Genomic DNA, 25,200 nt, shown 5'->3' with positions numbered 1-25,200 from the left:
TTAGCATCTACTGTGTGACAGGCACTGAGCTGAGTTCCGTGGGGAAACAGAACAGAACGGTGCTTCTGAGAAGCTCATGGTCAACTGGAAGAAATAGGGAAGTTGAGCTATCCATTTATATTCAACAGACTTTTATTTAAGCATCTATCAAATGCCAGGTGTGAAAAAAGACAGTAGGTTAAAGAATTAATTAGACCAATAATTCAATGGAAAAGGTCAGCAAAGACGTAAGTCACTGTCATACACGGTAAGTGGTATAGCAGGTTGGAATACATGGCATTAAGAACGAAAACCTGGCTTTGCGAGGCAGTCAGAGATGCTGCAACAGTCTAGGTCTCTAACTGGACCTTGAATGAATGGGATCCACAGGAGCAGTGCAAAGTAGGAGGGGCAGGCAAAGGAGAAAACTTATGGACCGAGCGTAGAGGTTAGGTGCAGACCAGGCCCCAAGCATCATGATCTAGAGAACAGCAAGCATGCAGGCAGTTGGAGGGAAGCCAGCTGGAAAGGGAAGGGGGTACCATGCTAAAAATAAAACGGGTGACATGCCCCTTGGAGCAATGGTGAACCATGGAAGCCAGCGAGCCAAGGAAGGGAGCCCACACTCGGATATAAGCAAAGCTACAGGGGACTGAAAGGAGCAGGAAAGGAAACACCCGAGCCGGCAGTCCCAGGCTGGTGTTTTGACTCCCATGCAAGCGCACGTCTGTCCACACGTCCAGCAGGACCATGCCCCCCAGGAGGCCACTGCAGGGTGGCAGAATCTGCTGAGGATGGAGAAGCCAGTTTTCGTGATGTAGGAACAGCAGACGCGGGACCCAGACGGCGTGTTCTCACTGAGCAGGACGTGGCTCACTGACCCACACGTCATCAGGGTCTCGCAGAGGAGGGCGGCGGGCTCATGGGAAGGCTCACACTGCAGCTTTCAGAAGGTGAGCCAGCAGGGGCCTGAGAAGGAGCACGTGCGGTGGGCGTGAGTGCAGGGTCTGCCTCAGCTCGGGTCCTCTCCACGGGGTGGCCGAGACCTCCCCCACGTAGCAACCCTTTGCAACTTTCAAAGCACCGTCCCCCTTCCTCGAACACACAGCTGGCTTCTGGAGTAGATACTGAGAGGGACGGCCTGCCGAAATGACTCACGGCTCGAGAGTGTGCTGGAAAGAGGGGTCACGCTAGAAGAAGGCAAAGGGACATCACAGCCGCTCAAGAAAGAAAGGGCCATTCAAGGCTGACAGGTGTGTGACATCTGCAACTCAGAGGTTTATTCACAACCACTTAGTCCCAAAGCATTCCCACTTGCCCATCAAATAAAATCTAAAAACAAATGAATTCCACAAGCCTTATCAGAGCCACACCGAGACGCAAACCGATCGTGGTGGTTTAGAAAGTCAGGAGTTGTATTTTATATTCAGTCCTATTTCTAAACTGGGAAAGGTTTCCATATCATTATTGTACTCACTATAGGCTCCACTGTTTTTCGAAACTTCTGTACCATAAAACACAGGTTATGAGTGTTAAAATAATAAAAGCAATAACGCAAACACCAGGTCACCAGGCATTCATCCAGAAGTCAAGCATGGTAAAGCACTTTGGTCAAAAGATTACAATGTAACTGAAGCCGTGTAATATATTATACTGAATATAAATTATTAATGTAATTTAATTTAAAGTGTTAGCTAAATGCTTACTAGAGTATTTTAAAAGAAAAACAATCTTGAGACATGCAAAAGCAAGTTGGTAAAATATTATAAAATATGATAGGGAATAATTTGGTCTTAGCTCTGGGTACACTAATACTTAACTGACAATTGGTCTTCTGGGATTTTTTTGGTTGTTTCATTCTACATCAAAGAAAAGCAAAGCCCACAATTCTTGCCATATGGTAAGGAACATTTTCTAGATTATTCATTTCTACTTGCCTTAACACCTCACTGTTTCTACAACCAATACCTTCTCCTCAATGCCCACTGTAGCTTTGTCTCAAATACCCAGCTCTAGTGGGGAAATTCAGTATCGTGGACTGGACTCGGTCCGAGATTGAGCCATACAGTTATAATCGGAATCTTACTGAGTCAACAAATATGAATACTTCTACAATCTCCTACACATATTGACAGGTGGCTTTTAGCAAGAATCACACCTAATCACGGGGCCTTCCCTGGTGGCTCAGTGGTCAAGAATCTGCCTGCCAATGCAGGAGACATGGGTTTGCTTCCTGGGTTGGGACGATCCCCCGGAGGAGAAAATGGCAACCCACGCCAGTGTTCTTGCCTGGAGAATCCCATGGACAGAAGAGCCTGGCGGGCTGGTGTCACAAAGAGTTGGACACGACTGAGCACACACACACACACACCCATGACTCACTGCAAAGATGGGTGTGATTGGCCTTCTCTTTAAATCCGAGCACTGCTTCTAGGCCAATAAATGACCCTCTCCCCCACACGCCATCCATGTTCGTCGGCTCAGGCTGCCATAACAAAGGAGCCCAGACCCGGGTAAACAATAGAAGTGTACCTGCCCAGTTCTGGAGGCTGGAAAGCCAAGATCAAGGTGCCAGAAGAGCTGGCTCCTTTGGAGGCCTCTCTCCTCCGCTTACAGACGCCGTCTCCTCCCCGAGCCCTCACAGGGCTGTCCTTCTGTGTGTGTCTGGGTCCTGAGTCCCACTTCTTATAAGGACACCAGTCCCATTGGACTAGGGACCAGCTTCATGACCTCCTTTTACCTAAACAACCTCCTTAAAGACCCCACCTCCTCCAAGTACAGACACATTCTGAGATCCTGAGGGCTAGGGCTTCCCCACATGAATTTCAGCCCCTCACACCACCCACAAATGTAACACTTATGAAGGCATCTCCAGCACACCCAGTGTGGCCACCACCCAGACGTCACCCACACCAGCCCAGCGCCCATGCCTCGCGCCTGGCTGCAGCCTCTCTGCGGGCCATCTCCCCCAACTCCTGGTCTCGGTTCTCACCAGGACCTTCAGGGACCCAGTTCCTCTATCCGCTTGGCAGCCCTCCAGCCCCTCCTGATTCACCACCTCCTCGTCCGTTCTAGAACCCATAGGACAGCCTGTGCCCCCATCACAGCGTCGGTGCCCAGGCAGGAAGGTCGGGCCCAGCGACACTGCTGATCACGTGCAGCGTCCATTCCGACCCGTCCGGGTTTGCCAGGGCCCGGGACAAGCCTTCATTCTGCAAGTGTCTGTCACTTCCTCCACCTCCTGTTTCTCCCCCCAGGTCTACCTCTTTCTCCGAGAACCTTCCCCCACCCACTCGGCCAGAGAAGAGAAACCCGGCTCTGAACTCTCCCTCTGGCCACAGATGATGATGAGACCAGTGGCAGATGCTGCCTGCAGACCCTCTCGAGGCAGATCTGTTGCGGAGTGCTGGGGCTCTGCCGGAGGGGCCACACTGAGTCAGGGGCCACCACCCCGGGCACCACGGCGGCCCCCAGCCCACATCAGGCCCCGTGACAGCAGCGAGGCCTTGCAAAGGCTCAGCCTACGGGGAGAGGAATGAAGCAGGCATGCCCGGGAGACGAGAGGGCGGAGGCCGGGGCGAGAGGCGGCGAGGAGGACTTCCCGGCTCCCATGACGTCAGCCTGCCGGCCCCGCCGGCTTCCGGACCCTGACACGGTCCAACAAGCCCTTCTTCACCCGGGCTGAGTCGCTTCTTGTTTCTTGCCACCGAACCATCCTTGACTAAGACACCTTACGACACAGCTGCTGGCCCGCCCCTGGCTTGCCTCCGGCTCGCCCCCCACCGCCCACTCCCTCTCTCTTTCCTTCTCCCGGAGTCTGTTTCCCGTTTCTATTGAGACAGCCACGCTGCACACACAGGGCCTGAATTTTCACTTGAACAAACGCTGGCCTGGCCTGGTTCCAAAGAGGACAAGCAGCAACCCCGTGACTTAGCCACACAACAGGTGAGCCGGGCCGTGCCAGCGTTCACACCGACTTGCCTCGGACCTGCTGGGCTGACTGTGAGAGCCTCCCGACAACAAGCCGGACTGCCTGGGCCGGAATTCCTGGACGTTTGCAGCAGCCGTGTCCTGAGAGCCGCGGGAGGTGCTGGGCAGCCATGGCGGAGCTGTGTGGGGGGAGACGGGCCGGGGGTAGGCTGTGTTCAAGGGAACATTCTTCATCCCAAATCACTCAGAACTTCAGCCGAGAGATTAATGGTTGCCGTGGCAACTGATCAGCCCAGGAGGCTTCTCATAGCTCCTCAGAATGAGTGTGTTAGTCACTCGGTCGTGCCTGACTCTTGATGACCCCCATGGACTGTGGCCCGCCAGGTTCCCCTGTCCATGGGGATCCTCCAGGCAGGAATACTGGAGTGAGTTGCCATTTCCATCTCCAGGTCACCTTCCCGACCCAGGGCTCGAACGCGTGTCTTCTGTGTCTCCTGCACTGGCAGGCAGGTGCTTTACCACTAGCGCCGCCTGGAAAGCGCCCTCAGGATGAGGGGACCCTCTCCAACATGTCAAGATCTGCCATGGGCCAAAGTTGTCTGTTGCACTTTGGCCAAAAATAAACTTTCTTTTGCACATTTTATGGGACTTTCTGGAAAATCTTCTCTCCCGAGGAAACTCCACTTTTTTCTCTTGGTGCTTATCTGACACTACACTACTCTGCTATTCCCTCAAATAAGAAGTTCCTACCGCTTTGGGGGCATTTCTCTCGCTAGCGCTGTAGTTCGGGGGGCACGGATCTGTTTCAGTTACTTCTCTTCACTCAGCCTTCCTCCCCCAGTGCCCCTCCCTCTCCTCCAGCCCTCACTCACTCCCAGATGAGACACTGGGCGTCACGGGGTTCGAAGATTCGAATGCATCCTTTTAGGAGCACCTCCCAATGAAAGGATGCCCTCTGGCAAGCATTCCGCTCTAACAAGTGGTAGGTCCCCCTCCTCTGTGGACAACACCCAGCTGTGGGAACCACAGGTCACGAGACCCAGTGAACGCGGGGCATGGCCTTCCCTGCAGCCTGCTCTTCGAGGGACCCCCCTCTGAAACAGAGACTGCCCCTCCACGTGAGAAAGGGCACAGACGCGTTCTTTTTGTTCATTTGCTGCTTCTGCTTGGCTTTCCGGTTGATTCGCCGAAGCGGTAGTGACTGTATTATACAGACCCAACTCCTACACGCACGTGTTTCCATCAGTGTGAGTAAGAGATGAAGCGCAGGACTTCCCGATGGTCCAGTGGTTAAGAACCCACCTTCCAGGACAGGGGAGGCAGGTTCAGTCCTGCTCCAAGAACTGAGATCCCACCTGCAGCCAGGAAGCTCAGCCTGCACCCCGTGACTGCAGAAGCCCAAGCACCGCGGCTGAGACCCAATACAGCCAGATACACAAAGACTTCCTGAAAGAAATGAGTCAGTAATTATGGGCACACGATCAGAACTGCACCTATCATGCTTGCTTTCGACTTGATGACTACAGAGACTGGTACCACGGGAGGAGGAGAAAAGGCTGGGGGGGGGGGGTCACAGACACCCTTGGCTTAAGGGGCCCTAGACCGGCACCACCGTGCCCCTGTCCTTACCACTGGTGGCCGTGGACTCGGCTGTGATTTATTTTGCTGACATATGAATGCATGGATTTTTTGTTCCATCTTGTATGCCATATAGGCATTCCTCCGTGATATGCAGAATTGCTTTTGTCAGCTTTGATTAAACAGCCCATGGTTTTATGTTTCCAATAAGAAAATATATCTGTGAAATACCTTTATTATTGAAAATCCTGCAATAAAAAACAATCATGGTGCCTATAACAGTTTCTAGCTATATTTTCAACTATTAAAGCAATTATTTTTTAATTTGGTTTTTTGATAAGCGAAAGCTTCTTAGAAATGCCAAGTATGATCTTAATAGAAAATAGAGTGTATGGTGAAACACCAGTTAACCAGAACACCTTTTCTGGTTAAGCAAGCATTAGATACAGCAGAAGCACAAGGGACTTGGCATGGGGAGGGCGCCTGCCACCCATCAGGGCGCCACTGCCTGAGGGAAGTGCTCCTTGCAGAGATTCTGGTCCTTCTGTTCTAACTCTCTGTGAACCAAGTCACCACCTGCCTTCTCTCTGGTGTAGCACCAGGAACAGCCCACCAGGAGGAAAGGCCCTGGATTCAGATGCTCAAGCCACGTTCCTTCAGTGTGAAATCACTACTAATTTTACCAACATAGAAAGATGACTCCCATATATTGTTAACTAAAGCATCCGTTTAGGAAACAGTAAGAATTCCGTTTTGTAAAGGGTACACCCCAGGATTGGGTTAGGGAAAGGGGCTGGGTGGCAAAGGCAGACTTAGGAGAAAGCACAACCAGATGGTTGCAATGATACAAAAACAAAAGTGGTCTGGACCAGCACATGGAAGAGAGGGCTAAGTGCAAAAACTAGTTGCATTTTGATTCGTTGGACTGCAGGTCACTGAGATTTTCATGGAGGTTACCTTAAAAACATTATTCGGGCTCAAGCACAGCCCTCATTCACTGGAACTGGATTTTAGCCATTGCTGTATAAGAGGAACTGGCCAGTCCGTTTTATCAGTCAGGAGAGGCTGGGCTATATGCATACAAGCATTGCCACCACCTCTGTTGATGAACAGCAAGCTTATTTCCCTCTCCCTCTTCTGCCCAGGGACTTCCCCGGCGGCTCAGGCGGTGAAGTGTCTGCCTACAACGCGGGAGACCTGGGTTCAACCCCTGGGTTGGGAAGATCTCCTGGAGAAGGAAATGGCAACCCACTCCAGTATTCTTGCCTGGAAAACCCTATGGACAGAGGAACCTGGTAGGCTACAGTCCATGGGGTCGCAAAGAGTCAGACACAACTGAGCGACATTTACTTCTTATTTACTCCCGCCCAGCGCAGCGGAGAAGGCGATGGCACCCCACTCCAGTACTCTTGCCTGGAAAATCCCATGGACGGAGGAGCCTGGTAGGCTGCAGTCCATGGGGTTGCAAAGAGTCAGACACGACTGAGCGACATTTACTTTTTATGTACTACTGCCCAGCGCAGGTGGGCTCAGTATAGTCTCTGGAACAGACTGACAGAGGCTTCACGCAACACATGCTTCCACAGCCACCACCAAGGCCAGGAGGAAACGTGGTGAGTTTGATCACTTCTGCTCACATGTAATTGGCAAAGCAATACTTGTTTCCTTAGTCGGTTTGGTTAGCAGGAGTCACTGCCCCAGATAACATTTAACTGACAAAATCCAGTTTCAGAACCGAAGAATTTGACATCTCCATTAAGAAAACGCCCCTAGAAAGACTCAGACAGATCTACTCTGATAGATAGAAAGCGTATATATGTGAATACACACGCATAGGTGTGCTTGTAGAAAGTACAGACGATGGAGTTAAACGTTTATGGAGCCTGGAGGGAGCCTGCAGGAGAATTTTCTGAGTAAATACTTCACAGAGGCAGAGCTGAGCCCAAGAAATGTGGCTTTGAAACCAGATCGTCTTGCCTGTTACTCTCTCTGAGACTTGCCAAGGTAAGTTCTCAGCCACTCAGCCTCAGGGTCCTCATATGTGAAGTGGATACAAAATCTACCACGCGGCTCTTGTAAAATAAAGTACCCAGGGACATAGTAGGGAGTCAGCGAATGTTAGTTGCTGTTTATTTTGCTTTGTTCAGTAAAAAACAAACAAACAAAAAACTTTGTGATTATTTGTTTTGTCTTTTTCTTCCCCTAGGTCACACCCTATGGCACGTGGGATCTTAGTTCCCTGACCGAAGATCGAACCCCTGCCCCCTACAGCGGAAGCACAGAGTCTTAACCACTGGACCACCAGCGAAGTCCCTGCCACAGATGAACATCCCTACTAATCGACATTTCTGATTGAAAGAGTAATGATCACTAACCATTTCATTTAAAATGTACATTAGCCTTAAAGGCAACTTCTCTCATTTTCTTTTACTAGATGATTCTGGCTGTGCTCTCCCAGAGGAAATGACTTGATTGAAATGTTGGGAGAGCAAGTCTGCCTTCATCCATGAAGCCTTGGAATCGTGAATGACTATTTGTTTATACTCTGAAGCCTTTCACTTTGGAATGTGAGTGCTGAACCTGAAGATCAGCCAGCAACGTGCTGATTTTCTGCTCTAAGTGTCCAAGGTGCTACAAGATGTTGTACTGTCTTATACCTGCAGCTAATATCTTCATTCCATTTCAATTCGTCCTTTTGTGTGTGTTAACACCCATTCGTTCTTTCACACAAGCTGGTCCTACAGGCCCTGATCACCCCCTCCCCTACGATTTTTTTAAGCAAAATGTTTCAATTGCCCATTGCAGTTGCAACCCGTTCCCTGCCTTGTGGGTGGTTAATATGATATTCACCTGTAGGAAGATGGATTCCTCGATTCTTGAGATGACACATGAGAAGCAGATCCAAATGAAAACACCTTCTGCTCTGGGTCTCTTACAGTCTTGGCGATGCTCACTTCAGTTCCTGGAGATGCGCATCTGAATCCAGAAGGAGCATCTGTCTCAGTCAAGACTCACAGGGATCCGCCTGGAGCCACGGTCGACAGGCCAGCCCCTTCCTCCTGCCAGCTTACAGGACAGCCCAGACTTTCTCTGCGAGTGGTCCATGGCTAATCTTAGTCTCCAATGTTTTTGTTGAGAAGCAGAACATGTCTTACGTGCATATTTAGTTTATGAGAGAGATAGCAGAAAACATCTCTTTTCTGCCCTCAAGTAGTAGGATTATGACTATGTTTTTATTTCCGTCCAAAAATTCACATAACATTAAAAGGGAAATGTAACATAGAAATTGAAACAAATTGGAAATTTCTATGGCCATAACATTTATGAGTTCAAATTTCATGTGAGCACATGGAAATAGTTAGTGAGCATAGGTTGGCAGCATCCAAATTACACCTAATAAAATGGCCACAGCGAGAAAAGTAACATAAGATCATTTACTTATCCTACCCAATTCGCTGCTTTACTTCAATCCGTTACTATTCCCAGTCAACCAGACGCAGCCAGCCTGCTCACCTTGAATTGCTGACAATGGTTGCTGGTGCTCTCTGTTTGCTTGTTGGTACTGTTTCCTTTGGCTGGTCAGAAACTTAGCAGGTGTGAAACAGAGCCCTGCTCCCTTTGCAAGCTTGTTGATCATCTGGGCCGAGCTAAGAAAGATTCGAAGGATAGAGAGCAGTTGCACTCAGCTAAGCAGTGCTCCTGGCTACACCCCAGATTAAGTCTGCAGGGTTGCAGGGGTGAGAGGAGGCATGGGCCAGCTGCTCCCTTAAGGAATCAGAGAAATGCCCTGGCTCTCTGTGCTGTGCGATGACCCCCCGGAGCAAGGGTGAGGCTCACGACCTCTCAGCGGGGCCTAGGCTCCTCTCGCTCCTCAGTCCTCAGGCTGCATCCATGACAACCTGGGCTTGTCACCGTTCTCTGTAAAAACCAGATGTTCCATCTGCATGCGGGCACATACACAGAAGTGCCCACTGACGATGCCCTCACTTCACAGACACCATGCGATGGAAAAGAGTGAACGGTCTGGGGGACCAGTGACATTGTATAGTTCTATCACGACAAGAGACCTGAGCCTCTAATCTGTCATCTCTAAACCAGGGGGAGTAATACCCATCCTGCCCACCACGCGCGGGAGGCGTGAGGATCCAGTCCAAGGAGAACGAGAGGAAACACGCACAGGTTTGGGGAACGGCCCTATCTCACCCAGATGTTATCCAGGAATACTGCGGCCTGGCATGTGCAGTGAGCTTCAGATGACTGTTTAGCCGAATTCACTACAAACACAGAAAAGATCTCCTTGGTTGGGGGGCGGGGGGCGGTGCGGTGATGATGCTTTGATGAAGCAAAGTAACTGGATGACAGGATGCCGGCCTCAGGGTCCCTCCTCTTGGGATCACCCTGACCAAGAGCCAGAAACTCCATCTGTGAAAGCTCACAGGGGGGTGTCCCTGGCGGTCCAGTGGTTAAGACTCTACTCTTCCCCAGCAGGGGGCATGGGTTCCATCCCAGGTCAGGGAACTAAGATCTCACATGAAGCACAAAAGTGACCACGAAAAAAAAAATAAGAAAAGAAAACAAGCTTACTAGGCAGGGTGGCTGGGCACCCCGCCCGCTGCCCCCACCGCCGACTGCTCTGCCCCCTCCCATTCTTTTCCCCACTCCCACTCTCCCCCCACTCGCTGCCCCCTCCCAACACTTGCACAGAAGCCGTCAGGACCACAGCCCCTCCCCACCCTCTGCTTAGAGCTAAGCGGGGAACCTGATCTCCTCAACAGACTCTGACAAGGGGCCCACAACTGAGGGGGATGGCCAGCAGGAGAGAGGAAAGGGCTCAGAAGCTCCCCCAAGTCACCGAAGCTGAGCTGGGGAAGATTCTCAACAGACTCTGACAAGGGGCCCACAACTGAGGGGGATGGCCAGCAGGAGAGAGGAAAGGGCTCAGAAGCTCCCCCAAGTTGCCAAAGCCGAGCTGGGTAAGACTCCCCGTGTATCCTTCCAGCCACATGTCCCAGATGGCCTTATGGGCACGTCCCTGCCCACAGGGCAGTCTGGATTCCTCATGAGCGGGGGGCACATAGCCTGGACAGCCTCCTCGCCCACCTGTCCCTTGTTAAATCTCCAGCACCCAGAAGAATCTGAAGCCTCGGCCTCTGGGCTGTGAGGACAATAAGCTCATTTCAACCCTGCCGTTCCTTGGCCAAGAGTGCTTGGCCCTCGGTAATAGGCGACCTTTTGTTTCCTTGAGGGTCGGTCAGTGGCATCGCAAGAGTCCAAGAGTTGGACACAACTTAGCGACTAAACCACCACCAGGCTTCCCTGGTGGCTCAGATGGTAAAGAATCTGCCTGCAAGGCAGGAGACCCAGATTCGATCTCTGCGTCAGGAAGATCCCCTGGGGAAGGGAACGGCTACCCACTCTGCTATTCTTGCCTGGAGAATCCCATGGCTGAGGAGCCTGGAGGGCTGCAGCCCATGGGGTCGTACAGAGTCGGACACGACTGAATGACTAATGAGATAGGACTCAGGTCCCTGTGCCCCACTGTAAAATGCAGGCAGCTCACCACCAGCCAAGAGCTGGTGTGAATTAACGCTGACCCCGGGTGAAACGATGGACCCAAATCTCTGAAACCTCGGCCCTCAGAGGGAAGGAAGCTTCACCCGGAGAAGATGACACATAAAATGGGTCCCTGCCCAGAAGAGCTTACACGGTAACACGTCCACGGGCAGGAGAAAAACATGTTTTCCCCATGCGGCATGTTGCTGAGATCTTGCTCTTAATGGCATAAATCTTTGTAAATCCTCCAGATTGAAAGATGAAGCAAGGGAAGCGAGCGGGTGAGGCAGGAGGCATTTCAGGCTGCCTGTGGGTAACGCGACAAGCCTCAGGGCGGGAGGGACCATGGAGGAGGGCCCACGAGGGGCAGCTGCTGCTGGTGCTGCTGCAGAACCCCCGCTTCTGCCAGCCCCTCTGAGAGCCACCAGGCTGTCCAGCCTGGCCTGGCCCACCTCCGGGCACCTCCCTTTCTCAAGAAGAGCTGCCAGCCCTCTGATGAGCCGGGGGCTTGGGTCAGCACTCTTCCTGGCACCTAACCCCAAACCAGGCACACGGAATCCGTGCACGATAAATATGGATTGCGAGAACAGATCAATTCATTAACACACCTGCAGCATACAGCCCTCCCCAAGGAACTTTCATTCCAGGACAGACATGCGATGCATCCCTTGATCACTTCTAGATGTGAGAGTCTTAACTATGTCACATGCCCAGCATGAGATCACAGAGTTATGGTTCCATTCAAGCTGAAAGGAATCTTAGATATCAGCTAGTCTGACCATTTCCTCTTCCACATGAGACATCTGATTGATTCTATCAAGTGGGGGAATATCCTAATTACTTGGGAAAACAAAACCTTAGTAACCTGAAGGCAGATCATTTCCCCCGGGGCGAGCGTAAGGACCACAAACATCTGGCCAGACCTGCTGATGGTTTTCATTAGGAGGGTTTCTCTGGGTGTTTACACTGGAAATTCTACAAGGTCAGGGAGTATATTCTGGGTGAGAAAGAAATCAGCTTTTTTTTTTTTTTTTTAAGGTTATAAGGATATACCTAGCAGTAGTAGTGAAGGTCACTCAGTTGTGTCTGGCTCTTTGCAACCCCATGGACTATACAGTCCATGGACCTCTCTAGGCCAGAATACTAGAGTGGGTAGCCTTTCCCTTCTCCAGGGGATCTACCCAGCTCAGGGATTGAACCCACCAGCTGAGCCACCAGGGACGCCCAAGGATACACCTACCAGCGAGCACATCTTTAAAAATTCTTCTAGGGCTTTCCTTGATGGTCCAGTGGTTGAGACTCCACACTTCCAACACAGAGGGCGAGGGCTCAATCCCTGGTAGAGGAACTAAGATCCCACATGCCCCCACGGCACAGCCAAAAGGAAAATTTTTAAAAATTCTTCTAAATTTAACATTTACTGAATAACCATTACCTGTAAGGTGCTCCAATATGTACCCTGTGTGTGTGCAACATCGCTCCAGTCGTGTCCGACTCTTCACGACCCCAGTGACCGTGCAGCCCGCCAGGCTCCTCCGTCCATGGGATTCTCCAGGCAAGGACGCTGGAGCAGGTTCAGGAGATATGCTCCCTGGCATCGAACCCACCTCTCTTACATCTCCTGTGTTGGCAGGCGCCAACTAGCGCCACCTGGGAAGCCCCTAGCAGGAGCCAAAGGTAAATTCAGTATCCCTGCCCGCAGAGGCTCCTGATTTTGTGAGACCCGACAAACACGTACAAATGGTCCCGACAAAGCCGGATGCGGGGGAGACTGAAGCGCCCACTCCAGCAGGGAAAGGAAGTTCAGAGAGAAAGCAGCCTGGAGGCCTTGGGCCCGGCAGACGGACAGGCAGGACGTGACCAGGCCATGAAGGGGGACGGAGGGGCTCCGGGCAGATGGACAGAGCAAGCACCGGCCACAGGAAGGACTCGGCGTGGGCTACACCAGGGATGCACGGGAATAGTTTTTATTTTGTACCAACGGTGTGTCAGGCACTTTTGAAAAATAGAATCATTCAAGACTCACAGCGCCCAGTGAATCAGGCGCCTCCATTTTCCAGAGATGGAAGCGGAACCTTGTAAAGATTAATAACGAGTCGAGTGAGGGTCAAGATGACATAACGCACACAGGGCAAAGCCGGACAGAAAGCCCCGAGGGGCTGGCTCCAGGGTCCCACTTTAGCCAGCCCACGAGGCCGCCTCTCGGGGCAGAGGGAGACCGCAAACCACGTCTCAGGGCAGCAGGGCTGGTCCCGGGGACCAGGGAGGAAGGAGGGTCGCTAGAGAAAGAGGAAGAGGAGAGAGGAGGGAGCGAGGGAGCACGGATCGAGGGAGAGAGGAGGGAGCGAGGGAGCACAGAGCGAGGGGCTGTGGCCCCGCTTGCTTCTAAGGTGGAGATGACAGTGAGTGTCAGGGTCGGAGCAAGCGGGCGACGGCCAGGAGCCGCAGCAACTGAGCGAGGTCACGGGACGGGGACCGAGGGGGAGGCCTGGGCTAGGAAAGAGTAAGGGCCATCCCTTCCCCAAGACAGGAGGAGAGGGAAGGAGGAGGCGGAAGGGAGGGCGGAAGCGAGAAAGAGAGGGTCCCCGCAGCGCCGGGGGGCTGCCCTTCTCAGCCAGCCCCGGGGGCACGCCCACTCCCAGCCAGGAGGCAGCAGGGCCAGCGCGGGCCTGAGCAGAGTGGAAACGATGTGGGCAGCTGTCGCGGGAATCTGATAGCGAGCTAAAAATGGGGCTCAGGAAGACGGCCACGGGCGCGGCAGAGCCCGACGGCAGGACTGCGGGGGCTCCGATTACTGCGGGCGCCCCAGTCCCTTCAACAGAACCGAGCAGAGGGGGGTCGGGAGGGGACGAGAGGGCAGAAAGACGCGGCAGAAGGTCACAAGGGAAAGGGAATCCAAAACTTTTGAGGACTTTGCCAAAACAGCTAACATGGACTCCAAAACACCACGGGGAGGGAGGCAACATGCGGCCAGGAGGGTCCAAGACGCACAAAGCTGGGAGGGCTCAGGGGCCACCGGGAGGGCGCAGAACAGGCTTGGTGGGAAGGCGGGAACCGGGCGATGGAAGGACAGCTCTAGAGGGCATTTCAGAGATGACGAGCTCACAGGAGGCAAGATAAGGCCCGGGTGTGGCCGTGTGCAAGGAGAGAGCCCTGATGGAGGAGGGGAGGAGAGGGGGGTGGCGTGGGGAGGACCGGAGCTTGTGCAGACAGCACCTGCCGAATGCACAGCAAGGGAGGCCAGGCTAAACACAGAGCCAGGAAGAGCTGACATTACTAGGGACGCACAGTTCCATTTCTCCTGGAACAGTGTCACAAGCAGAGCTGTTCCCCACCCAGCCCACGCCTAGAATGAAAAGGCAAGTAAAACAGGCTTCCTAGAGCTCTCCCCAAGAGGCTGGGGCCTGGGAGGAGAGAAGGGAAGCCAGGCTGAGTGAACGGTATAAATGGAGGAACGGTCCACGGGCGTCGGGGGTGGGAGAGCCTCAGATGTCGGGAGCGTCTACTTCTCTCACCTTCTGCCTTAAACAAAGCCGACCCACTCCTCTCTCCTGTGTCCAGAGCTCAAGATAAAAGGGGCTCTGATCATCCCACCCACTAACCACAGCACGAGCTCCAGACCCACTCCGCGGCTGGCTTCTTCGTCAGCTGCTCCAGGCCGATGGGGAGCATCTCCCACTCAGCCTAAGTTCACCCTTTAGACTTGTTGTTGTTTAGCCACAAGGTCATGTCCGACCCTTTGCAACCCCATGGACTGCAGCAGGCCAGGCTGCCCTGTCCTCTATCTCCTGGAGTTTACTCAAGGTCATGTCCATTGAGTCGGTGATGCCATCCAACCATCTCATCCTCTGTTGTCCCCTTCTCTTCCTGCCTTCAGTCTTTCCCAGCATCAGGGCCTTTTCTAATGAGGTCGGCTCTTCAAATCAGGTGACCAAAATACTGACGCTTCAGCTTCAACATCAGTCCTTCCGATGAATATTCAGGGTTGATTTCCTTTAGGATGGATGGGCTGGATCTCCTTGCAGTTCAAGGGACTCTCAAGAGTCTTCTCCAACACCACAGTTCAAAAGCATCAATTGTTTGGTGCTCAGCCTTCTTTACAGTCCAACTCTCACATCCATACCTGACTACAGGAAAAACCATAGCTTTGAGTAGACGGACCTTTGTCAGCAAAGTGATCCCTCTGCTTTCGACCTGGAAACAGGTTTTGCTCACCTGATTTGACCCTGGTCCTCTCTTGAGCACAGCTTTAGACTCACTATGGCAAGAACCTTTAGCCGCACCACCCTTGCCTGCTTCAAGAGAACATTTAATAAACGTTTGGCAGTGCTTAGCGCCTGCAGGGCGCGGGCTGAAGAAGCCTGTGGGAGCCATTCAGTTCCTGCGTGACTCCTCTTATAACACTTCCACCCAACAATGTCCCGCTGCTGCTTGAGCACATGGAGCCAGGAAGCCCACTCCGCGTGACACCGTCTGTCTTGCCACTGGGTGGCTCTATTGAAAAGTTTCCATTCCCAAATCTTTCTTTCCTTCATAGCCAAGTACCTGGATTTTTTTTTTTTAATATTTATTGATTTTGCATTTATTTATTCGGCTGCACCAGGTCTTGGTCGCTGTTTAGTTGCAGCGTTTAGTTGTGGCATGTGAGACATAGTTCTCTGACCAGGGCTCGAACCCCAGGCCCCCTGTGTTGGGAGTGTGGGGTCTTAGCCACTGGACCACCTGGGAAGTCCTGTTCCTTCACAGTCATGTAAAACAAGCCACATTCCTTTTCCATCTGATAACAACCTGAAGCCAAGGAGCACATCTCAGCGGAGCCTCCTGCTTCCAGGAGAAATAGCAGCAATTCCGGACACCTCTTCCCCTAAGACTCGGCTCCGGCCAGCTTCCTGCCTGTGTGTCCCGCGGGACCCACAGCAACACTTCGAGGGGTCTGCCGGGGGCAGCCAGCTCCCCAGCGCCAGCCGCGCGGTGACCTGCCGGCCGAGACACCTCTGCAGCCTTGTGTGCAGTGTCGGTACCCTTATCCCCACTGCACACCTGGAAACTGACGCAGGGAGCAGTAAGCAACGAAGCCAAGAGTCAAGTCCAGGCAACTGGATGCACCCACACCCGTGCCAGCCGCTCTCAAACTTGGCAGCCGCTGGAACCACCCTGGGAAGTTCTAGAAACTACTGAGATGGGGATCCACCCCAGAAGCTGACTTTACTGGACACCCCAAAGTTCCAAAGGTGTCCGGGTGACGGCAACGCGCAGGCGAGGTGGATGCCGACTCTGGTGTGAGAGCACAGCACCCCCGGGGCAGTCTGGCTGGTGCTGGCAGGGCTGGACTAGAGAGAGGGGAGCAGTGGAAATTTCCAAGCTTCCCCGGTGGAGGACAACTCAGGGACAGGCCCAGACGTGGGTGACGAGAGCCAGCCTTGCAGGGAGGCTAAGTGAACACTCAGCTGGGGTGAGTTTAGAGGCACTGCAAGGCCCTCATTCTCAACAACGACAACAAAAAGAACAGGAGCAACCATTTGGAGACCCACTCCTGATGCGACTCGCAGCCTCAACGGCTTCCTCCGGGAAGGACTCCTGCGGGTAACGAGGCCCACGTTGGGCCCAGAGCCACCGTCTCCTCAAAGGAGCCGCTCCCTGTCGGCTGCCAACTTCCTGACTTCCCTCAAAGCCAAGGATGGATGGAGATCTTATCCTCTTCACCAGTTTGTGAATCCCTCAGGAAAGCGGCCGGCTGCCGGCTCCACAGGCCGAGGAAGACTGGACACTTTCTCTAACCGCCTCCAAGGGTCCCTGACACTTCCATCCATCAGACGTCCGTCTGCAAAGGGCTCTCCCACTGCACCCTTTTCCCTGCCCTGGCCTTGTCTGTGGCCCCTAAGCTCAGGTTGCGTATGTGCGTGCCAAGTTGCTTCCATCGTGTCCGACTCTTTGCGACCCCACGGACTGCAGCCCGCCAGGCTTCTCTATCCACGGGGACTCTCCAGGCAAGAATACTGGAGTGGCCTGCCGCGTCCTCCTCCAGGGGGTCTTCCCGACCCAGGGATCAAACCCACTCTCTTAAGTCTCCTGCTTTGGCAGGCAGGCTCTTTACCACGAGCACCACCTGGATATTTCTTGTTCAAGCAGGAGAGTGCCTCGTCGGTTAGAGACTGCCCATCGGGTGCTGGTTCCCTGGCTGTTGCTGGAAGCTCCCACATCCGTCTGTTCCCTGGACTTGCTCTTCCCTGGACCACAGCACAGCGCCAGGACACAGGACGGTGGTGACCCTGAGATGCCCGCCGGGAATGGGGGCCCTTTTCCTCCACCACCTCCCCTCCTCCCAGAGCCCGCCCCAAGCGCCCGGGGCAGGGACTCCCCCACCCCAAGGCCATTCATATTTAACGCAAACATCTGGATGCAAATTGACTCGCTTTTGTTTTACTCCCTTTCCTCTCAGACCCTCTCTAACGTAAACTGCCTTTCATTCTAGGCAGACAGGTGCTTCCCTAGGCTAGAAATGCACCGAGTGCAGCTTGGAGCAGATCCTACAGCTCCAAACTCCGAATTTTTAAGATCTTTCCAAACGGGAGTGCGCCTCGGGGGCATTTACCCTCTGTGGAGGTCACAGTGACTCTAGGAGTCTCAACCCAGGAGAGGAATTTTGTAAACGGGGATAGGATATTAGTGGCCTGTAAGCCCCTAAGTATAATCTGTTCCCAGACCTGTAAATCCTCTTTTTCTAAAGATGAGAAAAAGTGGATGGTTTGGCAGACAACTTTGTTCCCGTCCCTCCACAGTCTATGAACCTGGCTATTTCTTGGTCTGTGTCGCCAAGACTGAGGTTCTGAGGATTTAAAGACAAGGGGAGTGGGAGAAAAGAGACCAAGAAAGGCAAATGCTGATATATTTATATATCTATCTGTTTGGGATGGCAAAAGAATTGGTAGGTGCCTGAAGAATAAAAAAATTGAACAGATATGGGATATTTATTCATGAGCTACTCACATTTCAGGGAAGGACCGTGAGGCTAATGTAGAGTTCATTCACTATGAAAGGTATAGAAAATAGAGGGGCTGACTAGGGCTGCATTTTTGCAAAGAAAAGAGTAATGACCAAGAAGCCATCCCCGGCAAATGTCTGTTTACTGCTGACTGCATTTCATTTCTTGCCTCTTTGTAAGTGTGTGTACATACTCATGAACACGCAAATTCAGGAGCTATGAGCATAGATCCTCTCTTGTGTGAGTGCTGTGTGTGTGTGTGTGTGTGTGTGTGTGTGTGAACAATGTCAGTAACTGGGGCCAGAGAACAATTCTGTTGTGATTCTTCCTAAATCCTCACAAAACATCTGCAAGGACAAAGACACCATAAATCTTTAAGAATTGCTTTTGCAATAACAACACTAGTTCAGAAAGACACATACACGCCCACGTACACGCCCACGTACACGCCCATGTACACGCCTACGTACACGCCTATGTTCACTGTCCTGCAGCGTTTACAATAGCCAAGATATGGAGATACGTAAATACCTGTGGAAGGCTGAATGGATAAAGAAGATGTGGTAAGTATCTTGCAATGGACTACTACTCAGCCATTAAAAAAATGTAATCTTGCCACAGGCAGCCACATGGATGGACCTTCAGCGTACTATGCCAAGTGGAATAAGTCACATGGAGAAAGATACATACCGTACAATGTTACTATATGTGGAATCTAAAAAACTAATCAACAAACAAAAAGCTCAAAACAAATGAACAAAAAAACCCGCAACATGTATTACGCCTGAAAGGAGGATGTGTACTGGTATCAGCAGTTCCAGAAGGCAGGCAGTGGCTACCAGAGAAGCAGGGAGGGAAAGGACAGGACGGATGGAGGGGTCAGCTGCACATGACGGACACGGGCAGCGCAGGGGAGACGGAACGATGCCCGAGGGAAGGGTGTGTGATGGCATCAGCGAGCGTGGATGGCACGTCCCCCCACAGGAGGTGCCTCTACAGCAAGGCTGGGCTCGAGTGGTGCCCAGCTCGTGCTGCGGGACTCACAGAAACCAAGAGCAAACGCTAACCTTGCTTAAGGGTCATGTTATTTGAAAACTACACAAGCAAATCCATGTGTCACCTCCATAGAGTCATCAAGAAGAATCCATGATGCTGAAAAGACTCATGGAGAATTTTAACTCTCTCACATAGAAGCTAGTGTGAGAAATACAAGATGATGATCACAGACGGAGAAGCTCTATACAGTCAACAAAAACAAGACCAGGAGCTGACTGTGGCTCAGATCATGAACTCCTTATTACCAAATTCAGACTTAAATTGAAGAAAGTAGGGAAAATTGCTAGACCATTCAGGTATGACCTAAATCAAATCCCTTATGATTATACAGTGGAAGTGAGAAATAGATTTAAGGGCCTAGATCTGATAGATAGAATGCCTGATGAATTATGGAATGAGGTTCGTGACATTGTACAGGAGACAGGGATCAAGACCAGGCCCATGGAAAAGAAATGCAAAAAAGCAAAATGGCTGTCTGGGGAGGCCTTACAAATAGCTGTGAAAAGAAGAGAGGCGAAAAGCAAAGTAGAAAAGGAAAGATATAAGCATCGGAATGCAGAGTTCCAAAGAATAGCAAGAAGAGATAAGAAAGCCTTCTTCAGTGATCAATGCAAAGAAATAGAGGAAAACAACAGAATGGGAAAGACTAGAGATCTCTTCAAGAAAATAGAGATACCAAGGGAACATTTCATGCAAAGATGGGCTCGATAAAGGACAGAAATGGTATGGACCTAACAGAAGCAGAAGATATTAAGAAGAGTTGGCAAGAATACACAGAAGAACTGTACACAAAAGATCTTCACGACTCAGATCATCATGATGATGTGATCACTAATCTAGAGCCAGACATCCTGGAAAGTGAAGTCAAGTGGGCCTTAGAAAGCATCACTACGAACAAAGCTAGTGGAGGTGATGGAATTCCAGTGGAGCTCTTTCAGATCCTGAAAGATGATGCTGTGAAAGTGCTGCACTCAATATGCCAGCAAGTTTGGAAAATCAGCAGTGGCCACAGGACTGGAAAAGGTCAGTTTTCATTCCAATTCCAAAGAAAGGCAATGCCAAAGAATGCTCAAACTACCGCACAGTTGCACTCATCTCACACGCTAGTAAAGTAATGCTCAAAATTCTCCAAGCCAGGCTTCAGCAATACATGAACCGTGAACTCCCTGATGTTCAAGCTGGTTTTAGAAAAGGCAGAGGAACCAGAGATCAAATTGCCAACATCTGCTGGATCATCGAAAAAGCAAGAGAGTTGCAGAAAAACATCTATTTCTGCTTTATTGACTATGCCAAGCCTTTGACTGTGTGGATCACAATAAACTGTGGAAAATTCTGAAAGAGATGGGAATACCAGACCACCTAACCTGCCTCTTGAGAAATCTGTATGCAGGTCAGAAAGCAACAGTTAGAACTGGACATGGAACAACAGACTGGTTCCAAATAGGAAAAGGAGTACGTCAAGGCTGTATACTGTCACCCTGCTTATTTAACTTATATGCAGAGTACATCATGAGAAACGCTGGACTGGAAGAAGCACAAGCTGGAATCAAGAGTGCCGGGAGAAATATCAATAACCTCAGATATACAGATGACACCACCCTTATGGCAGAAAGTGAAGAGGAGCTAAAAAGCCTCTTGAGGAAAGTGAAACAGGAGAGCAAAAAAGTTGGCTTAAAGCTCAACATTCAGAAAACAAAGGTCATGGCATCCGGTCCCATCACTTCATGGGAAAGAGATGGGGAAACAGTGGAAACAGTGTCAGACTTTATTTTGGGGGGCTCCAAAATCACTGCAGATGGTGACTGCAGCCATGAAATTAAAAGACGCTTACTCCTGGGAAGAAAAGTGATGACCAACCTAGATAGTATATTCAAAAGCAGAGACATTACTTTGCCAACTAAGGTCCTTCTAGTCAAGGCTATGGTTTTTCCTGTGGTCATGTATGGATGTGAGAGTTGGACTGTGAAGAAGGCTGAGCGCCGAAGAATTGATGCTTTTGAACTGTGGTGTTGGAGAAGACTCTTGAGAGTCCCTTGGACTGCAAGGAGATCCAACCAGTCCATTCTGAAGGAGATCAACGCTGGGAATTCTTTGGAAGGAATGATGCTAAAGCTGAAACTCCAATACTTTGGCCACCTCATGAGAAGAGTTAACTCATTGGAAAAGACTCTGATGCTGGGAGGGATTGGGAGCAGGAGGAGAAGGGGACGACCGAGGATGAGATGGCTGGATGGCATCACGGACTCAATGGACGTGAGTCTGAGTGAACTCCGGGAGATGGTGATGGACAGGGAGGCCTGGCGTGCTGCGATTCATAGGGTCGCAAAGAGTCGGACACGACTGAGCGGCTGAACTGAACTGAGGAAAAGAAAGGATGGCCATTGTATGCAGTTTGAAAAATCCTTCTAAATGTGATGTATCAGAAACATTAAAGCTATCATTTTGGGCATATTTACTCTAAGAGGTAAAATTCAGCCAGTTCTTTTGGGCTGATGGAGAGGCCCAGAAGATACTGGATTCTCAGCTGCAGGTATATCTGAATCTAGACATGTAATTTGTATATTTATCAACAGAAAATACAAGTTTTAGAACAGCAGTCCCCAACTATTTGGGCACCAGGGACAAGTTTCATGGAAGAAAATTTTTCCATGGACCTGGTTGGGGTGGGGGAGGGTGAATGGTTTCAAGATGATTCGTGTGATACGTGCATTGCATGTATCGTGTGCTTTATTTCTGTTATTATTACATCAGCTCCACCTCAGATCATCAGGCGTTAGATCTCGGAGATTGGGGTCCCCTGCTTCAGCAGGTTAAAGCAAACACTGTTTTAAAGCCTGACTACCCAGTCGGCGGTGAGCCCCAGCAACAGCAGCATCTCCTGGGACTCTGTTCAAAATGAGGAATCTCGGATCCCACCCAGACCTAAAGACTCAGAATCTGCATTTTTTTTTTTTCCCAAGATCCCCAGGGGATTCATACAGAAAGTCTGAAGATTTTTTTGCAGTGTATCGGCCAAAAATTCACCCCAGGGGACTTCCCTGGTAGTCCAGTGGCTAAGACTCCATGCTCCCAAAGCAGGAAGTCCGGGTTTGATCTCTGGTCAAGGAACTAGGATCCTACATCCCGCAACTATGACCCCATGTGCCACAATTAAGACCTGGAGCCGCCAAAATAAATGAATATTGGAAAAAAAAAAACACACCTCACCCCAAACCCATCACGGGGTATTGGAAAAAAGCCTCAGAGTCAACGAGGGTATTAGAGGTTGGCTGAACAGTTGACAAAAGCCAAGTGGCTTTTCCAGCTAACCTCCTAAAATAAGTCGTCAGTCCCATTTCTTATACGGTGTATCATCCTAACACTTCCAGCTACTTTGCACTAACTTGTGTGATGAATTCTTTCAGAAGCTTGCTTTTTCTCCTAAATTAGGCGATGTGACACTTGGCCACTGTTTCTTGCTTCCCTGGTGACTCAGATGGTAAAGAATCTGCCTGCAGCACAGGCAACCCAGGTTAGATTCCCAGGTCAGAAGATCCCCTGGAGGAGGCCATGGCAACCCACTCCAGTACCCTTGCCTGGGAAAATCCCATGGACAGAGGAGCCTGGTGGACTGCAGTCCATGGGGCTGGAAACAGACACAAGAGAGCAGCTAACAGTTATGAGCATATAGTGAACATACATGCCCCTAAGTCCGTTCTGTACAGACACAGCTACACTTTTTGAGAACCGTGTACTTGGCAGGCTTTCCTTCTGCCATTTGTTATCCGTACCTCACTGGCGTGTGTTAACACGGCCACTGACACTCCTTTTCAGGGCTGGATAACAACACATCCCAGCTGCTGGGCTGGACCCCTTCCCTGTTCGGGGCATTTCTAATCCTCACTGTTATCAACAGAGGTGTTGCGGATCTTTCTGTGCACATCACTGATTTCCCCCTTTCAAGGTCATGTCTGACTCTTTTGTGACCCTGTGGACTGTAGCCTGCCAGGCTCCTCTGTCTGTGGGATTTCCCAGCAAGAACACTGGAGTGGGTTGTCATTAAGGCCCAGTTCCTGACCTTGAGGATCTTTCAGGAGTTGTGGGATGCAAAGATGGCAACACCCAGGGTCACGGAGCTGGGCAGGTGCCGGGCAGAGGTGCCCGACGTGCTGGGCTCTCCCTCCCGGAGCAATGCCGTCCCCAGGCTGCCCTGCTCACAGCTCGGGGGCTGGCCTTCATGAACTGTCTCTTGGGGTCCCGAGCCTCCTGACTTCCCAGAGGGCTGACCGGTGGGGGGCTCCAGGAGGAAGTGGGCAAAGGGAGGGCAGGAAGGAGGAGTCTGTCCCTGGAGGCCACAGGCTGCCAGTTCACGTGCTCCTGGCCAAAGCTTCTGTCTGGCGCCTTCTGCCGGCTCCCGGAGCCCCGTGTCCATCTTGCCCCTCCAGGCTCAGAGCCGGCCATGGTTTCCCCATTCTCGCTTCACCTTCCACTGCTGATTTCCCGTAATCCTGCCTGCCCTCTCTCAACAGTCTGTCGTTCTCCTCAATGACCTATTTAGGATGCGCCTTCTGTTTGCTGCCAGGAGGCTGAGGGGTGTTCCCGAGGGCTGGGGGCAAGGGACGGGGACAGGGGATTCTAACCAATGGGGGCGGCGTGTGACAATCTAGCCAGACGTGTCTGCTGAGCTGCAACCCAGAAGGCAAGGACATGTGACCCAGGCATGAGGCGGGGGGCGGGGGAGTGATGGATGGGGAGGCATGTTTTTTTAAACGATTATTTAGAATTTTTTGGCTTAAGATAATCGCCCCTTTGTAAGAGGTGACAGCATCCAATAATAACTGGGGAGATTGCTGCATGTCTTGCGCAGTTTCACGCAGCATCTTACTCACAGATACCTACCAAAGAGGAGACAAGGAAGCGAGCTCCAGGTCCTTAAGCAGGAGCCCTAAGCCGCAGGGATGGCACTGGGCCACCCACACACCTGCCCACTCTGTTCATCAGCGAGCCTGCGACCTCAGCCGCAGGTCACAGCCAGACTCTAGTATCTGCCTGTCCCACAGGTTCCTGGAGTTTTCTTACCCGTCACGCGGGGAGGGAATCTTCCTGACTTCCACGCTCAACCCCACCCTTGCCTCCCAGGCTCACCTTGACATTTTGACTGATGACAGCTGGTAATCGGCTCCTCACCCTGCCCATGCTTCCTGGTCTCTACGAAAGCTCCCCCAGCTCCCTTAGGAGGGACACACTCTCCTCCACCCTGAGGTCTGGCTGTGCTCCGCCCCACATCTCCCAAGCTGGCACCCTCCAGGGCCCCCAGAGGGTACACCGGGTTTGACACCCATGGCCAACTGTAAATTTTCATTATCAGCTGAAAGCAACCATTTTAAAAGTTTTTAAGGGGAGAAGTTTATTTGTAAAGGGGAAGGCAATATTAATACTGAAGAAAAGCCATCATTTGATAAAATTCAGGAGTCAATTCTAATTTTTTTAAATATGGTAAAAACCTATATATCAAAAAAAAACAACAAACATGATATTAAACGATGAAATACTAAAGTTATTCCATTAAAATCTGGACTGTGACACAGATGCCTCCTTTTCCAAAATTATTCAATCTACTTTTACAAGCTCTCACTAAATCAGTAAGACGAGAAAATTAGCTAAAGAGTATAAATACTAGAAAAAGATATGGATATAAGTATATATGACTGTACACCTAGAAAACTAGAGATTCTATTTTTAAAACCTATTCTAAATATTGAGAGAATTTGACGAGGTAGCAACATAAAACAAATGTACAAGATTCAAAAGCTCTTATCCATGCTAGTAATAACTAGTTCTAAAAGGAATGGAGGGAAGTCCCCAGTGGTCCAGGGGTTAAGAATCCACCTTCCAATGCAGGAGATGTGGGTTTGATTCCTAGTCAGGGAACGAAGACTTCCCATAAGCCTCATGGTACAGTAATAAGTAAGTAAATAAATGAAAGGAAATGGAGTTGCAAGATGTTAATACACAAAAGTCAGTAGTTTTCCTTTTCTTTTTAATTGGCTGCTCAGCTTGCAGGATCCTAGCTGCCTGACCAGGGATGGCACCTTCACCCCACACAATGGAAGCACAGAGTCTTATGTGAGAATCACCGCTAG

At 51.0% G+C, this 25,200-nt stretch overlaps 4 long non-coding RNA genes across 7 annotated transcripts in view; 3 read left to right on the top strand and 1 right to left on the bottom strand.

Moving 5' to 3' along the window:
* LOC138425863 (uncharacterized) overlaps nucleotides 1-25,200 on the bottom strand; it is a 106,121-nt gene that overhangs the window by 67,972 nt on the left and 12,949 nt on the right. The gene's annotated exons all lie outside the window — the stretch shown is intronic.
* Nucleotides 3,606-4,550, top strand: LOC138425865 (uncharacterized). Its single transcript, XR_011251435.1, has 2 exons — nucleotides 3,606-3,924; nucleotides 4,359-4,550. It is a non-coding gene; the product is annotated as an uncharacterized lncRNA (long non-coding RNA).
* On the top strand, nucleotides 6,717-8,910 carry LOC138425864 (uncharacterized). 2 transcript variants are annotated; one of them, XR_011251433.1, is made up of 4 exons: nucleotides 6,717-7,100; nucleotides 7,694-7,847; nucleotides 7,922-8,115; nucleotides 8,426-8,910. It is a non-coding gene; the product is annotated as an uncharacterized lncRNA (long non-coding RNA). The 2 variants fall into 2 exon arrangements; XR_011251434.1 differs by having other exon boundaries at nucleotides 6,718-7,100; nucleotides 7,922-8,054; nucleotides 8,426-8,906.
* Nucleotides 9,586-13,067, top strand: LOC138425866 (uncharacterized). Its single transcript, XR_011251436.1, has 3 exons — nucleotides 9,586-9,666; nucleotides 10,263-10,460; nucleotides 12,743-13,067. It is a non-coding gene; the product is annotated as an uncharacterized lncRNA (long non-coding RNA).

The sequence above is a fragment of the Ovis canadensis genome, chromosome 20 (assembly GCF_042477335.2).
Source record: "Ovis canadensis isolate MfBH-ARS-UI-01 breed Bighorn chromosome 20, ARS-UI_OviCan_v2, whole genome shotgun sequence".
Lineage (NCBI taxonomy): Eukaryota > Metazoa > Chordata > Mammalia > Artiodactyla > Bovidae > Ovis > Ovis canadensis.
This window is presented reverse-complemented; position numbering and strand designations above follow the sequence as displayed.